At 41.2% G+C, this 15,775-nt stretch overlaps 2 non-coding genes across 2 annotated transcripts; one reads left to right on the forward strand and one right to left on the reverse strand.

Moving 5' to 3' along the window:
• The first annotated feature begins 13,170 nt into the window (after positions 1–13,170).
• Positions 13,171–13,244, forward strand: TRNAT-AGU (transfer RNA threonine (anticodon AGU)). The gene has a single exon. It is a non-coding gene; the product is annotated as a tRNA-Thr (tRNA).
• Positions 13,245–13,795: 551 nt separating this feature from the next.
• On the reverse strand, positions 13,796–13,877 carry TRNAS-UGA (transfer RNA serine (anticodon UGA)). Its single transcript has one exon. It is a non-coding gene; the product is annotated as a tRNA-Ser (tRNA).
• Between the last annotated feature and the right edge of the window lie 1,898 nt (positions 13,878–15,775).

Genomic DNA, 15,775 nt, shown 5'->3' on the forward strand with positions numbered 1-15,775 from the left:
CATTGTTTTGTCTTTTGTAGGCTAATGTTTCCAATATGCCATGGACTAGAACTCTACGTGTCTCTGCATCTTCCGGAGATGGAAAAATGAATAATTTTGGAAGGGGGCGGTACCATGCTAGAAATGTGTTTAGCTGAGAGTCCCCATCTTGTATTTGGAGATGGTGAAGGGATATCATCAAAAAGTAAACTTTCTCCCTAGTGTACTAAAAAGCTAAGTACTCACGAAGAGTCTGGAAGCGCATGCAGACTGATTAATTACTGGAACGTGGTTGGCACCATTTAGTGCCCCCTGCATACAGTTATGCAAGGGGGACAAGATATCTCAAGTGATTTAGACACTGAAGCAGCAATGTGCAAGGGGTTTTAAAGTCTTTGGGCTAGATGGGTAATGCTTTTTAGTGTGCGCAAACAGGTCTTAGACCCGTTTGCGCACCCTAAAAAGCATGGGCCCATGTACAAACAGAATACATGGTTTTTCGACTCGCTATTAGGAATGGGCATTCCCTTCCTAATTTCGACTGCAAAGCTATGTACCAATGTTTTGCGACTGCAATTGCGGTCACAAAACACTTGCAAATTACCACCTACTTCAAGTAGGTGGTAATGCATTCACATATTCACAAATGGGAAGGGTCCCCAGTGGACCCCTTCCTCTTTGCAAATGCATGCAATATTATTTTTTAAGGGCAGGCAGTGGTCCCAGGGACCACTGCCTGCCCATAAAAAATCAATCGAAAACGTTTAATTCTTTCTTTTTTAAATGCACACCGTTTTCCTTTAAGGAAAAAAGGCTGCATTAAAAAAAAAAGCTGCTTTATTTAAAAGCAGTCCCAGACATGGTGGTCTGTTGAGCCCAGCACGCCACCATACCTGGGAGGACCTGTCATTCCTAATGGGCTTGCAAATTGCGAGAGGCTCATTAATATTCAACACACTGTTGAACATGCCAAATAGCGCCTCGCAAATTGTGAGTCGCAAATGCAACACAATTTGCGAGGCGCTATTTCGCAGGTCGTACATCTGGCCCATAGAAGTTAAATGAGTAGCTGCTGTAAGACGAGTGTCATAAGGAGAGTAGGGTAAATAGGCTCTAGTCGACTTCTGACAGAGACCCCTTAAAGAAGGGGTAGAGGTGGAGCTACAGGCAGGATGATAAATGACAGCATAGCTAGGTGAGATTAGTAAGAGCTCTATGTGAAGAAGGACCGAGCTCAGGGCAGAGAAGTGAGATCATGGATAGAGAGGTCCCAGAGCAGATAGAAAGAGAAAGTAAGGAGAAAGTGGAGAGTTACTGAGAGATTTATTGACTCCGGGGCATGTGAGTTTGATGAGGGGTTTGGTACAGGGCGGAGGGGAAAGCTGGATTTGAGTAGCAGAGAAGTTATGAGGGAGCAGCAGGATAGGAGGACAGTGAGCTGTCCTCAGCTGCAAGTAAACTGAGAGAAGGGGCATGGAAAACTGGCCAGCCTCTGACAAGAATTGATGTATGAAGTCTGCTCTGTGCTACTGCGAGCCCCAGAGACAGTGCACCATGTGACCTGACCTGATCGTGACCCTAGCACATACCCCTGCACTCCACTCAGCTCAGCAGCTCCAGTGACGACCATGCATTGGATTTTTGATTATGTATATCTGTGAATGGGTGATAACACCTTAGGTTAGTATAGAATGGCGTAAAATGGTAATAGCCATTCAACAGGCTTGAGGGAAGATTGTGACATGTCAGACAGTGGGAGGAGGATGGCTCAAATAGTATTTTTATGGGTATGATTTTAGATCTTGCACCAATTGCTCCCTGCACAACTTTAATTTGCACAGTTTACTGAAACTGGACCTGTCCAAATTCCATAGGTAATTTCTGTGAAAATGTTGGCATGAATTTATATCTTTATATCGTAATATGCATTTGTTGTGTATTTGTATCTACGAATCAGCCCTAAAAGTTTTTGAACAGTGTCATATGTCCCACTGTGTTGCACGTGAAATTTGGTGTTTTATTTTCATAGACATTGCGAAAGTAAAAAATGAGAGTCATAGACACATAGTTCGTTAAAATATAGTAGATTTCCCCCTCCCAAACAGATGTCAAGTTTTATGTTGCACAGCAGAAGCCAAACTGATCTATTTCAACATTTGACTTAGTGGTGATGATTTTCTTGTTAATTTATTTACACTTACATATCTCTATCTTTAGGCCACACCAAAGTGACATGTACTGGGACTGCTCCATACTGGTATGGTGGGTGTTGTTTCTGCTCTCATAGATATGTAATGATGGTGTTAGTAGTCTCTGAAAATGTAAGAGTTTGGGAGTGGTCACTTTGCAATGTTCAGCGTTCCGAGCCCCTGCAGCTCAGATTTTCATGAGAATCAGAAGTGTCAGCTTTGTGTGCAGCTCTTGTGGGCTGGAACAGGATTCTTTTTTCTTAGGTTGCTGCAAACTGTGGGTTGACCCTCTTGTTAGCCTGTCACCTATTTTCTTGACAGGGACATTTGCAATCCCATCTGCTCAGATTTTGATGCGGGCAAGAGAACTACTTATGTCCTCTATGTACTAATAACTTTATCTTATACCCACGGATTTTGATGTGCGACGCTCAAGATGTTTCAGACTGACACGTAACTTTAGGATTCTAGCTGTGAAACTCTCACTTTTCAGCATGTAATTCTGCACTATGCACTAAATTCAACATGTTGCCAAGCCCAGCCCCTTGGACCTTTATACAACCCTTCCAATTGCGACCAAAGTGTCTATACTGGAGTAAAACTTAATTTTCCTGAGTTACATCTCATCGCTTAGACAGTGTTTGCCTAACAAATGCAATCTGTGATAAAGTTAGGATTCACTATGTTCATATGAAAGGAGTTTTCCTTCAGCTGTTTTTGGTGCATCATACTGTGTGTGAGGTGCACCCCCAATCTGTATCTCTCCAGACTATCCTTTTTATGTCTCGTATATATAGAAAGGAATATGGCATTATGCACTTGTTAGTGCTATGCAAAGGGGAAAGCAGCGGCACATGCAAATATTAGTGAATAGAGAGGATGGGCAAAGGCTGTATGCAAGCGATAATTTACACAGAGAACACAGAAGGGCTTCTAGTATGTTAGTGTCATACAGCGGAGCACGAAAGGCCTTGTCTTATGCAGTGATTGAAGAAGGGTGTGTTCACATGTTAGTGCACACAATGGATGAGAAAATAGCCTAAAGAAATTGTTGGTGCACACAGAGGAAAAGGAAGCGCTCGTGTGCATAGTACTACCATACAGAGGAAGTAAAAGGGGTGACACAAACATAACTGCACACCTAAATCCTAATTATGAGATAGACACTGTCTAATGCAATAATTATATCACATCTGATAAAACCTGAGTTGTTTTATATCTATCTGGTGCCATCATGAGCTTTTGGGCATTAACATGGAGATTGTGGTACATACTGCAACAAAATCCTCATCTTCCATTAGATACTGGACTTTTTTGTCCCAATACATACTGCCCTATTTGGCCTGCTGATATTTATCACAGATCTCATAATTGTGATATGTGCGGTAATATGAGTTACCACAAAGGACCGCTTGTAATGAGGGCCCTAGGAGAAAGATGTGAGGAAGTGAAGTGCCACATAGAGGCACACACTATGTAACACAATCCATCTCTTGGCGCAGTTTGTAAAGATGCATGTCTGGGGAAGAATCCCAAGGAATAGGGACCTTTTGAGACACTCATAAAATACAAAAGGATTTTAGATCAGAAATCTATTTGGAAGGGGCTAGTAAATAGACACATGTGCATAGGCTAGCTAAGATCCTCCAAGCCATGGTTAATAATTGGAAGGCACCACAACACTGGATTGCAAGACAAAATATCAACCACAAATATATTGTGGTTCAAAAATATCATAGCCAGAATATCAACTAACAACAGGGTGATGTTGAATCTGTCTGTTTAACTTGTCACATCTGCAGGTGCTTCAAAGACAGAGGTCAAATGTCTAACTCTGTCTTCTGACAAATTGCTGCAAGATTGGTGTTTACTTTTCTTTCTCTGACTGCACAGTGAGAGGAGTTTTTAAAGTGCCTGCATTTCTGTGGCTGGAGTGTGGCAACCCATACATAGTAGTGACGGAGGCTAGAGACAGGTCTATTCTTAACATTTCAATTGTAAGTGTAATTATAATTGCACTTATTTAGTGCTTACTTACCCTGACCGGGCGTCAAATCGCTTTTTCAGTTAGTAGCACGCTACTACGGAATCCAAAAAGGATTAGTGGTGAATTAGTATATTGAAATATGAAAGTAATTTGAGTGGTGGGCATGTTAGTCAGTTATTTGGATTCAGAAGGATAGCGAAGGGATAGAAGAGGGAAAAAGGTTTACATTTATATAACACTTCTTACCCCATATGGGGTGTTGAAGTGCTTTTTTGGCGAGTAGCACGCTACTCCAGAAACCATAAAGATTTAGTGGATAATTAGTCAAGTGAAATATGATAGTAATTAAAGTGGTGGATATTAGTCAGTTATTTTGATTGAGGAGAATAGCAGAGAGATAGAAGAGGGAAAAACGTTTACCCGCTACCATGGCGGTCGGAGTGATTTTCTGACCGCCATGCTAATAGACCTCATAGTCTCTCATTAGAAATTCAGTTTTTGGCCCGACTCCTTATTATGTGTTTGTGAACCTTGGTATTTGACTCGCACACACCCCTGCATATACAGAAGCAGATCTGGCAGTCATGCTCTCTCCTCCCTCCTAAAGCCAGAAATGATCTGCCTCTGTGCATCAGAGCCACCGCCTCAGTTCTTGAATTCCACTAGAAAGTGAAGACCTGACTCTTGATCTAGCACCTACTCTGGCCTAAATATTTCCTGCTTCAGCACCAGGATACCCTTCTGGGATAACATAACATAACATGGATATCTGATATCGTGCATAGGCCTCTTGCTACATGGCTTGTTTGGTGAACCTCGAGCAAGCATTGGGCTCTTTGTTTCTTGTGATCAGGGGGATGGTCAGATGAGTTGTTAGTCTAAAAGGCAGGGTCCTGTTCTGTGACTATCTTTTGATCTCAGCTTGGATAAACAATTAGCTTAGCCTTGCATGACCTTGCAAACAGTGCAGAGTAAATAGAATTGCTCTACTCTGCATAATAAATAGCAGTCTAACTTATCAGAAAAGGATACAGAGAAGCATACTGTGTTGACTGACAAGTGGGTGGATATAAACCAGTGGAAAGTCAGTCATGTTTGATGTGGGGGTGAGAGAGGGTGACCAATGGCTTTTTGGAAGTGATTTAATTGCCCTTGGTTTAGCACTACATAGTTTCACTAATACCAACCGTGTTCTGTATGAGAGTTTTTGATGGGATGCTCTGCCTCTGAAAATGCTACTTAAAATCCAACTCTGCATAGTAAGAGGGTGAGTATCAAATAAATGGATGGGTGTGATTTGGGGATGTGTGACGAGTAGTATTTAATCATTAAATTATGTTTTTTCTTCACATATTGGAAACCGTACTCATGAGAACTCTTTGATGGTGTCTGTGATGAAGGTGAAGAAGATGAACAATCACGTCACGCTGGAAAGACTGTTGGATGCTGCCAAAAAAACATCATTCAGGTAAGTCGGTGACTAGAAGGTATACCAAATCTGTGGACCTCCTGGGAAGCATCTTGGTATACGCTCTAGGAATCCGGATCTAGTTTTTACTCTTTCAACAAGAGGAGCATAGGGGCAGGTTATAGACATACTCTTGTTTTCCCTCCTAGGTGGACTAGGAACTAAAACAATATTCAACTACACTTTTAGCTTAGGGACAGCTTGTAGGTTTATGGCAGCTTGCCCTGAGCTAATGCCCTCACTGAGGTGTTTTTGCTGCCAGCAGAGCTTCAGCACCACTTTGTACAGTTGGTTCAAGGCAACCTGCGTTTCATTTTCTATCTCCTCGATCTGCCATGAATGTTTAGTACAGGGACAGATTGTAGGCACACACTCTCTCTTTTTTCCCTCTAGGTGGATCAGGTCTTCAACAACCGTCAAGTACACATGTTTAGCCTAGGGACAGCTTGCAGGTTTATGGCAGCTTGCCTTGTGCCAATGCCCTCACTGAGGTGCTTTTTGTGGCAGGAGACCCACAGCACCACTTTGTACAGTTGGTTCAAGGCAACCTCCGTCTCCTTTGGTTTCTCCTGGCTGTACCAACAATGTTTAGTAAAGGGTCAGATTATAGGCACACTCTCTCTCTTTTTTCCCTCTAGGTGGATCGGGTCTTCAACAACCGTCAAGTACACATGTTTAGCCTAGGGACAGCTTGCAGGTTTATGGCAGCTTGCCTTGTGCCAATGCCCTCACTGAGGTGCTTTTTGTGGCAGGAGACCCACAGCACCACTTTGTACAGTTGGTTCAAGGCAACCTCCTTCTCCTTTGGTTTCTCCTGGCTGTACCAACAATGTTTAGTAAAGGGTCAGATTATAGGCGCACTCTCTCTCTTTTTTCCCTCTAGGTGGATCGGGTCTTCAACAACCGTCAAGTACACATGTTTAGCCTAGGGACAGCTTGCAGGTTTATGGCAGCTTGCCTTGTGCCAATGCCCTCACTGAGGTGCTTTTGGTGGCAGGAGACCCACCGCACCACTTTGTACAGTTGGTTCAAGGCAACCTCCGTCTCCTTTGGTTTCTCCTGGCTGTACCAACAATGTTTAGTAAAGGGTCAGATTATAGGCACACTCTCTCTCTTTTTTCCCTCTAGGTGGATCGGGTCTTCAACAACCGTCAAGTACACATGTTTAGCCTAGGGACAGCTTGCAGGTTTATGGCAGCTTGCCTTGTGCCAATGCCCTCACTGAGGTGCTTTTGGTGGCAGGAGACCCACAGCACCACTTTGTACAGTTGGTTCAAGGCAAACTCGCTCCTGTTTTGTCACTCCTGGCTTTGCCAAGAATGTTATTTTTTTAACATATTTTTATAGAAATGTTACAACATATATTCCAATCATAGCGGTTGTGCAGCACTCACTCACCCAGACTCAGCAATGCACACACAATGAAGGACACCACACCAAGCTGTTTGGTAAAACAAGATCTTTTATCTATTTCACGTCATGGCAAATCAATTCATTTCAGGAATAATGCAGATAATCTCACGACAGCAGTAAATTCATTCAAGTAACTAAAACAGGTGATCGCAGGGCAACAATTAATTCATTCCAACAACTAAAGTAGTGAATCTCAGGGCAACAGTCTGTTGCAGGGATTCTGCTCATGCGCAGAACTATGCGCAGGAAACCAGGACCTCAGTGAATTGTGGTGTACCAAAAACTCACCTCAGACCCCAGAAACCCTTATCCGACCAGCATCAGTGTCCCATTCGTTATCCGTATTATCACGGCGGTCCCAATGTATAGACAACCCAGAACAAGCGACTTAGAGTACTCTCAGGAATGGTGGGAATCAGAAATACCTGTTCGTTATTATTCTCATATCAGTCCACAACAAGAGTAAACAGAGACACGGTAAAGTTTAAAGAGTTTATTTTATAAACCTCGTGTCCTAAGATGCAGTACTTTGGCTAACATAAGCAGGCAAACGATTAAAATCAAAACCATCAGCATAGTTACAATACCAAGAAAATAAAGGGAGAAATCATAATATAAATGACAGTGGATTACAACCACCTTCCCTTCACTAGTAAACTAGTATTATTAGACTAATAGACGGTCTCTTGGCTTAAATGGGGAACCCCATACCGTAAAGATCAGCTTAGTTGGATCACATCACAGGATCAGGTGTGCTCTTCTCCTGGGAAAGCTCTTCATGCAGCCTGCAATATTTAAAGCACTCGACTTTCAGGTATTCACAGCTGCGTGCATGTTATGGCTAAATAGTGGGCCGATCAACCTGAACTCAAAAACATGCATTGTCTAGCGACCCTGACTGTTTCTTTACACAATGTTCAGACCAAGGTCGCAGCTCACGGCTAGGGATGTGAACAACAGACAGTTCTCATGTAAAGAAAAGGCGAGCAAGCAGTTTTCAAATAATAACATGTAACTGCAGTGTCTTGTGCAAAAGCAGCAAAAGTGGCAAGATGGCTTTCTAGAATCTAACGTGGTTATGCTAACTTAGCAATGTATGTATGTAAATTGCAGCCCTCACTACATGCTGTTTGAGGGCTGGTCAAGATTTTCTATCAGAAGTGTCCATGTCTGTATCAAACACTGAGGCCAAAAAACTTTCCAGCAGGCCTAGGTCGTCATAATATATTGTCTTGTTGACATGGCTGATTAACAGTGATTTAGGGTCTTGCAAGCCATTTGGATGTCCATCATCTAGAGACAGGGCTGTTTCTTCAGGATAAACAATCCAAACCCTCCTTCACACTGCCCAATTTTTAGTAATAATAATTAAAAAATTAAACCTAACACACCCTATATATTCACACAAAAAAAATCTGTAGCATTGAAAAAACAAAACAATTGTAGATCAGTAATTCTCTCACAAGCTCCTAAAAACCCAACCACTCTCCAGCACAACCAAATCCCTGTCAGAGAAATTTCTGTCAGCGAGGGGGCTAATGTATCTTTTTGGCTGCTCATGGCAGAGTATGCTGACAGAGAAGAAGGACAAGCAGACACAGTGCACCTTTCAGTGGAAAGAGTCGGACATTTTGTAATAACTGTTTGAGGTAATTTAGAAAAGCATTGCAGCAATATATATTTTTCACAAACTGAAAAAGATAGCCTAGAACAAATTTGATATTACCGACATGACTTATTTTTCTTCGGCTAATTCTTCTTATAGCGAAATAGGTATTTAAATATATTTTCACTGTTAGTTTTGAATAGCTGATACTACTTTTAATACTGGTGACTGGATTAGATTGTAATGTTAACCTCTACTGTAATGATGGCCTTATTTCCATTTCCTAGTAGTTAATCGCTTCGAATCTCTCCATTGTATCCACCTTTGCCCTTGCTGACAAGCACTTGAACATGATTAAAAAGGGCTATAACTACATGTGACACTGCCATTCTCCCATGGCATTCCTTATTTCATGCTGTCTTGTTACTTTCTTGTTTTTAATTGGCCATAGACTAACAATGGTCCGCAGCATTACACTTGCATTCAAGCAGCAGAGCATGATTGAACAAGACTCTGGGCTCATTGGTGTTTTTAGGCATAGGTGAATGGCGCATTGAAAAGGTGTCATTCTCAATCACACATTGTGTCCTTTTGTGGGTTTTGAAAGTCCTAGAAAAAAATAAAGATGGCTTTAAGTTCTGTGTTTAACTTTTCACATTTGAAGGTGCTTCACAGACAGAGGTCAAAAATCTGGCTATGTCTTCTGACAAATTGCTGCAGCATTGATGTTTACTTTTCTTTCTCTGACTGCAAAGTGAGAAGAGTTTTTATAGTGAATTATGTGAAAGAGTGTAGGAAGTTGGCTCTGTATATGATATTGCCACTAGGTGGTAATACCGTGCACAGGGTCCAGGGGTTCCCCAAAAGTGTACATGGGTCAATGTAAAACCCAAAACGCTCTATTAGTGGTACTGTGGGCAAGGAGCCTTAGGTCTAACACAGAGGAGTGTTGGACATTTATTGCTCGAAAATGATCAATAATAGACACATGGCTCACCACAGCAATTTAGAAACATATACTTTGTATTTTATTTTAAGAATTAGATCTTCACAATCAGATGTGTTAAATAAAAATACTTTTCACTTTCAAAAGTCGACAATTATAATATTTTCACAACAGTTCAGTGTTATCCTATGGGGAAAACAATATTGTGGTTAAACAGGTAAGTACCACACTTACAGTTAAAGTTTTTGAGGCCAAATGTCAGCATGGGCAAAGGGTCAGGTGAGTACCAAACCTGCACCTCCAGTACACAGGGGCAGCTGGGTGCAGAGGTCAAAGTTGGAGTTCGGCCCAGTGTGTTTCAATGGAAACTGGGGTGCCTGGAGCCACACTACTTACAGGTAAGTATATCGGTTTCAGGAGGCTAACGTTGGGGGGTGGCATGGGGAAAGGGGACAAAGCAGCACCAAACATACACCCCCAGCAGCACAGGGGAGCAGAGTGCAGGGCACCACTTCAGCGTTAGGCACCTAATGCTTCTCAGTGGAGTTTCTTCTTTTGACAAACCAGCTGCAGGCATCGTTACGGAGATTGCAAGAGGGAGACCAATGACAGTAGAGGTAAGTAGAGGTGTAGGGGGCGTAGGGGCAGGAAAGATCCATCCATAATGGATTAATGACCTTGAAAGACTTCGAATAGTGGAATTAGAGGTCAACGGTCTACAGACATGAGCCCCCAACACCAATTAAACCAATGAAAATGGAAGCATTTTTCAAAACAACTGCAATGCAACACTAGTAACAAATGATCCAAGGGTAGTGCAATAACAACCTTCAAACACCTAAACAAGTATAATTAGAGGTCAAAGGTCAAAAAGCATAACCTCCTGCTACACAGTATCTAAATAGGAATTAGTACTTGTCATGATAATTCCAATAATGACTCGCTTGAAACAAATGATCCAAGTGTATTGGATTAATGACCATGAAACACTTAGAACAGTGAAAATAGAGGTCAAAGGTCAAACCACATGACCCCCATACCAATTTAAGCAAATTTATGTCCTTATCATGACAATTCAAACACTGCAATACTTGCCAAAAATAATCTAGCATTAATGGAATAAACAACTTGAAACACTCACAATAGGTGCAAATAGAGGTCAAAGGTCAAATACTATGACCTCTCCAACAATTTGAACAAATATTTTTTTGTTGATTTTCTTGACAAGTCCGATAATACCACACTTGCTGAAATTGATCCAAGGGTAACAGAATAAAAACTAAAAAAAGTTACAAGAAAATGTGTATTTAGGGGTCAAAGGTCACGGTTTTTTAACCTCTTAAAAAAATTGACTAGTTGAACCTTGAGATCAGACAATGACTTTTCAAATGATATATCACTTTGCATAAACAATATCAGTGTTACAAAGATACATCCTTTGCACACTTCCAGGAGCTACCATTTGGGGTCAAAGGTCAAGGACTGTGACCTTCAAGAGACTATGCATAAAATCATCTGCCACCTATTCACAAAATAGGCATCACTGCTTTGCATAAAAGTCAGAAAATACATTTTGAGATGTTAAACACATGTCCAATAACAAAATTGAGACCATTATATGAAAAACAACAACAGACGAAACAGCATGTCGGCCATTTTGTAGTACGTAAAGTGCTGTCCAAAGCAGGAAAAATATGAATTTTCATGTCTTTACTAACCAACATCTCTGAAACATCAATTTTACTACTGTGCACCAATTTGACTAGGCTTATAACTTTAGATTCTGCACAATAATAGAAACACATGAAAAATGTATGTGCCTTATATGTATGTCATAGTAAGATAGATAGCCCTAAAAAACACAAAAACATAAAATAAATTCAAAACCTGCCGTTTTACCTGGTGAGCTAACAGAATAATAAATATTTATGTGTATCTGCATTTGGAAAACACCATTTTTTTTATTACCCTACCAACGCGGTCATTTACACTTATCATTTTCACTGTCACCTGTCGGCCATCTTGAATTGTGTCATGTGACTTCAGGCTGTATTATAAATGTATGTTTTAGGTATAAATTTATAGTACTAGAAGTACTGAAACCAAAAATATATAGTTTACCAACATTATAATGGTAATTACAGAAACTACAGCATGTTAGAGCAAAGCATTACAAAAAGTCATAAAATGGCTTGGCACTGAAGGATTTTCAATGGGCACTAATAGGGTTAATGAAGGGAAGGCGCAGACAATATTGAGCACATAATCTTCTTTATAAGGTTATAAACTGTGATCTCTGGAGAATCACAGAAGAAGGCGCAGCAAGGGTCCAGTTCTATGAAAGTGAAGGGAGGGGCAGGTATGAGAGATTGGGTAAGGAGTACAGAGAAAAAGGTACAGGAAGTGAAGGGTTAAGGATTGAGAGCCCAGTGAGTGACAGTGTGTGGTATGGATTAAGCTCGGGTGTGAGATGAACCTGCATAGCATTGAGCATGCGAGTGCTACCAAGCCCGAGACCAGTACCTTTCTGGATGAGTGTGGCAGATGGGAGGGTCTGCGGATGATTCTTGCCTTCAATCCATCTTTTCTGGGGAGTGATGGTCGTGCAGCTCTTGTTATTGAAGCACGTTCAGTGCAGCTCATTAAATACTATCTGTGTTCTTTGGTGATGCTCCCCGGTGTTTGCGAATTGGTGCAGGATTATTGGAGCGCTTCAATGTCTTGGCCTGAAACTATGATGGGTCAGCAATGGCCTGTCTGTCTGTCTACTCAATGTCTCTGTGTACAGTCACTGCCTCTTCAGTTTCAATAGAACTCCTTTAGTATCATATTATGCTTTGGCCGGTTAGGTCAGTTGGTTAGAGCATGGTGCCAATAACACCATGGCTGTGAGTTCGATCTCCGTACGGGCAGCACCTTTTCCATAAAGTAGAAAAGACATGCATTAAAAAACAAGGCTATAAAAACCCCAATATAGGGTTTTTGTTTATTCTGGTAATTTACTGAGCTCTGGTGGCTAATGTTTAGACCAGGACCAGGTTGAGTATTGCTATAGTCATGTAAAGGGCACTGCGGGCTATCAGCCCTCCTTGCTGTGATACCCGCCTCTGCCAAGTTTTCTTGGGTCTCTCAAAGTGCACTTTGTGAAGCGCTGTTTGAACATGGACGTGTCACTGAGGTGAACTTTCTCTCCGTGAGTTGCGGTTCCTCTGCTTCTTGGTGGGATGTCCAGAGGTCACGAGAGGTGAAGGAAAGAGCACATGGGTAATGTAGGCATCAGGAATGATCTTGTGTATATTGGTGACCTTTAAATAATTGTAATCTGGTTTAGTTTAACGAATGCATTGAGCACCTGGCCCATCAGTGTAAAACTTTAGAAAATAAATACAGATACGTACGTATAATGATATTAGTTTTTCATGACCCTCTTTGTAATATTTCCATCTTAATATCAGATTTTTCTTCACCATTTTCTTTTCGGCGGCAGCTGAAAAATATCAAATCTTTCAAGACAGAAAAATATGCAGGGCCTCACAGTGACACCAGGACAGAAGGTACAGTGGTGAGTCGTGAAACAGAGTAGGTGCTGTGGCTTAGTTGGTTAAAGCACCTGTTTAGTAAACAGGAGATCCTGAGTTCGAATCTCAGCAGTACCTTTTGTTTTACACAACCTCATAGAAGAGGTACTGTTAGATAATAGACTCATTCTTTGTAAACCCAGTTGGTCCTATTATATTTAGGGCTCCCGGTTTTATGGTGTTTATTTTTTTGACTTTTCCGTCTGTATTTATCCATATTTAATTTGTTGTCAACTTTATCTGTATTCATCCATATTTATTATGGGTTTTGTGAGAAAAATAAAGCTGAAACTGGTATATTTCCATATTTATTTAACCAATAAATATGCAGCCATGCTTTAATGTCTACCAGGTGTTAGTGATATGAACAAATACAGAAGATAAATCAATTCACTTATATGAGAGTATGCGCATTTCAGTATCAGTTTGGTTTTGTGAAGTGAAAAGATGTTTTTAAGCTGCACTGCCATCAAAGCACAACATGGAAAGCAGTCATGCAAGCTTCAAACAACAGGTGCAGCACACTTAGCACAAGAGTAGCAAAGATACAATTATGCGGATATGCAGATGTTTACGAACCACATAATTAGTTTCCACGTCAAAATTTAATGACATGATAAAAAGGAAAGCGTAGTCGGAAGGATTTGAACCTGCGCGGGGAGACCCCAATGGATTTCAAGTCCATCGCCTTAACCACTCGGCCACGACTACAACTTTCAAGATGTGCACTCACTCATAAATAAGCTATAATGTGGTCTATAGTATGGGCAAAAGATGTTAGTTAATGAAGGGATGGCGCAGACAATATTGAGCACATAATCTTCTTTAGAAGGTTATAAACTGTGTTCTCTGGAGAATCACAGAAGAAGGTGCAGCAAGGGTCCAGTTCTATGAAAGTGAAGGGAGGGGCAGGTATGAGAGATTGGGTAAGGAGTACAGAGAAAAAGGTACAGGAAGTGAAGGGTTAAGGATTGAGAGCCCAGTGAGTGACAGTGTGTGGTATGGATTAAGCTCGGGTGTGAGATGAACCTGCATAGCATTGAGCATGCGAGTGCTACCAAGCCGAGACCAGTACCTTTCTGGATGAGTGTGGCAGATGGGAGGGTCTGCGGATGATTCTTGCCTTCAATCCATCTTTTCTGGGGAGTGATGGTCGTGCAGCTCTTGTTATTGAAGCACGTTCAGTGCAGCTCATTAAATACTATCTGTGTTCTTTGGTGATTCTCCCCGGTGTGTGCGAATTTGTGCAAGATTATTGGAGCGCTTCAATGTCTTGGCCTGAAACTATGATGGGTCAGCAATGGCCTGTCTGTCTGTCTATTCAATGTCTCTGTGTACAGTCACTTCCTCTTCAGTTTCAATAGAACTCCTTTAGAATCACATTATGCTTTGGAAGGTTAGGTCAGTTGGTTAGAGCATGGTGCTAGTAACACCAAGGCTGTGAGTTCAATCTCCGTACGGGCAACACCTTTTCCATAAAGTAGAAAAGAAATCCATTAAAAAACAAGGCTATAAAAACACCATATAGGGTTGTTGTTTATTCTGGTAATTTACTGAGCTCTGGTGGCTGATGTTTGGACCAGGACCAGGGCGAGTATTGCTATAGCCATGTAAAGGGCACTGCGGGCTATCAGCCCTCCTTGCTGTGATACCCGCCTCTGCCAAGTTTTCTTGGGTCTCTCAAAGTGCACTTTGTGAAGCACTGTTTGAACATGGACGCGTCACTGAGGTGACACTTTCTCTCCGTTAGTTGCGGTTCCTCTGCTTCTTGGTGGGATGTCCAGAGGTCACAAGAGGTGAAGGAAAGAGCACATGGGTAATGTAGGCATCAGGAATGATCTTGTGTACATTGGTGACCTTTAAATAATTGTAATGTGGTTTAGTTTAATGAATGCATTGAGCCCCTGGCCCATCAGTGTAAAACTTTAGAAAATAAATACAGATACGTACGTATAATGATATTAGTTTTTCATGACCCTCTTTGTAATATTTCCATCTTAATATCAGATTTTTCTTCTCCATTTTCTTTTCGGTAGCAGCTGAAAAATATCAAATCTTTCAAGACAGAAAAATATGCAGGGCCTCACAGTGACACCAGGACTGAAGGTACAGTGGTGAGTCGTGAAACAGAGTAGGTGCTGTGGCTTGGTTGGTTAAAGCACCTGTCTAGTAAACAGGAGATCCTGAGTTCGAATCTCAGCGGTACCTTTTGTTTTACACAACCTCATAGAAGAGGTACTGTCAGATGATAGACTCATTCTTTGTAAACCCAGTTGGTCCTATTATATTTAGGGCTCCCGGTTTTATGGTGTTTATTTTTTTGACATTTCCGTCTGTATTTATCCGTATTTAATTTCTTGTCAACTTTATCTGTATTCATCCATATTTATTATGGGTTTTGTGAGAAAAATAAAGCTGAAACTGGTATATTTCCATATTTATTTAACCAATAAATATGCAGCCATGCTTTGATGTCTGCCAGGTGTTAGTGATATGAACAAATGCAGAAATAAATCAATTCACTTATATGAGAGTATGCGCATTTCAGTATCAGTTTGGTTTTGTGAAGTGAAAAGATGTTTTTAAGCTGCACTGCCATCAAAGCACAA

The sequence above is a fragment of the Triturus cristatus genome, chromosome 4_2, assembly GCF_964204655.1.
Source record: "Triturus cristatus chromosome 4_2, aTriCri1.1, whole genome shotgun sequence".
Lineage (NCBI taxonomy): Eukaryota > Metazoa > Chordata > Amphibia > Caudata > Salamandridae > Triturus > Triturus cristatus.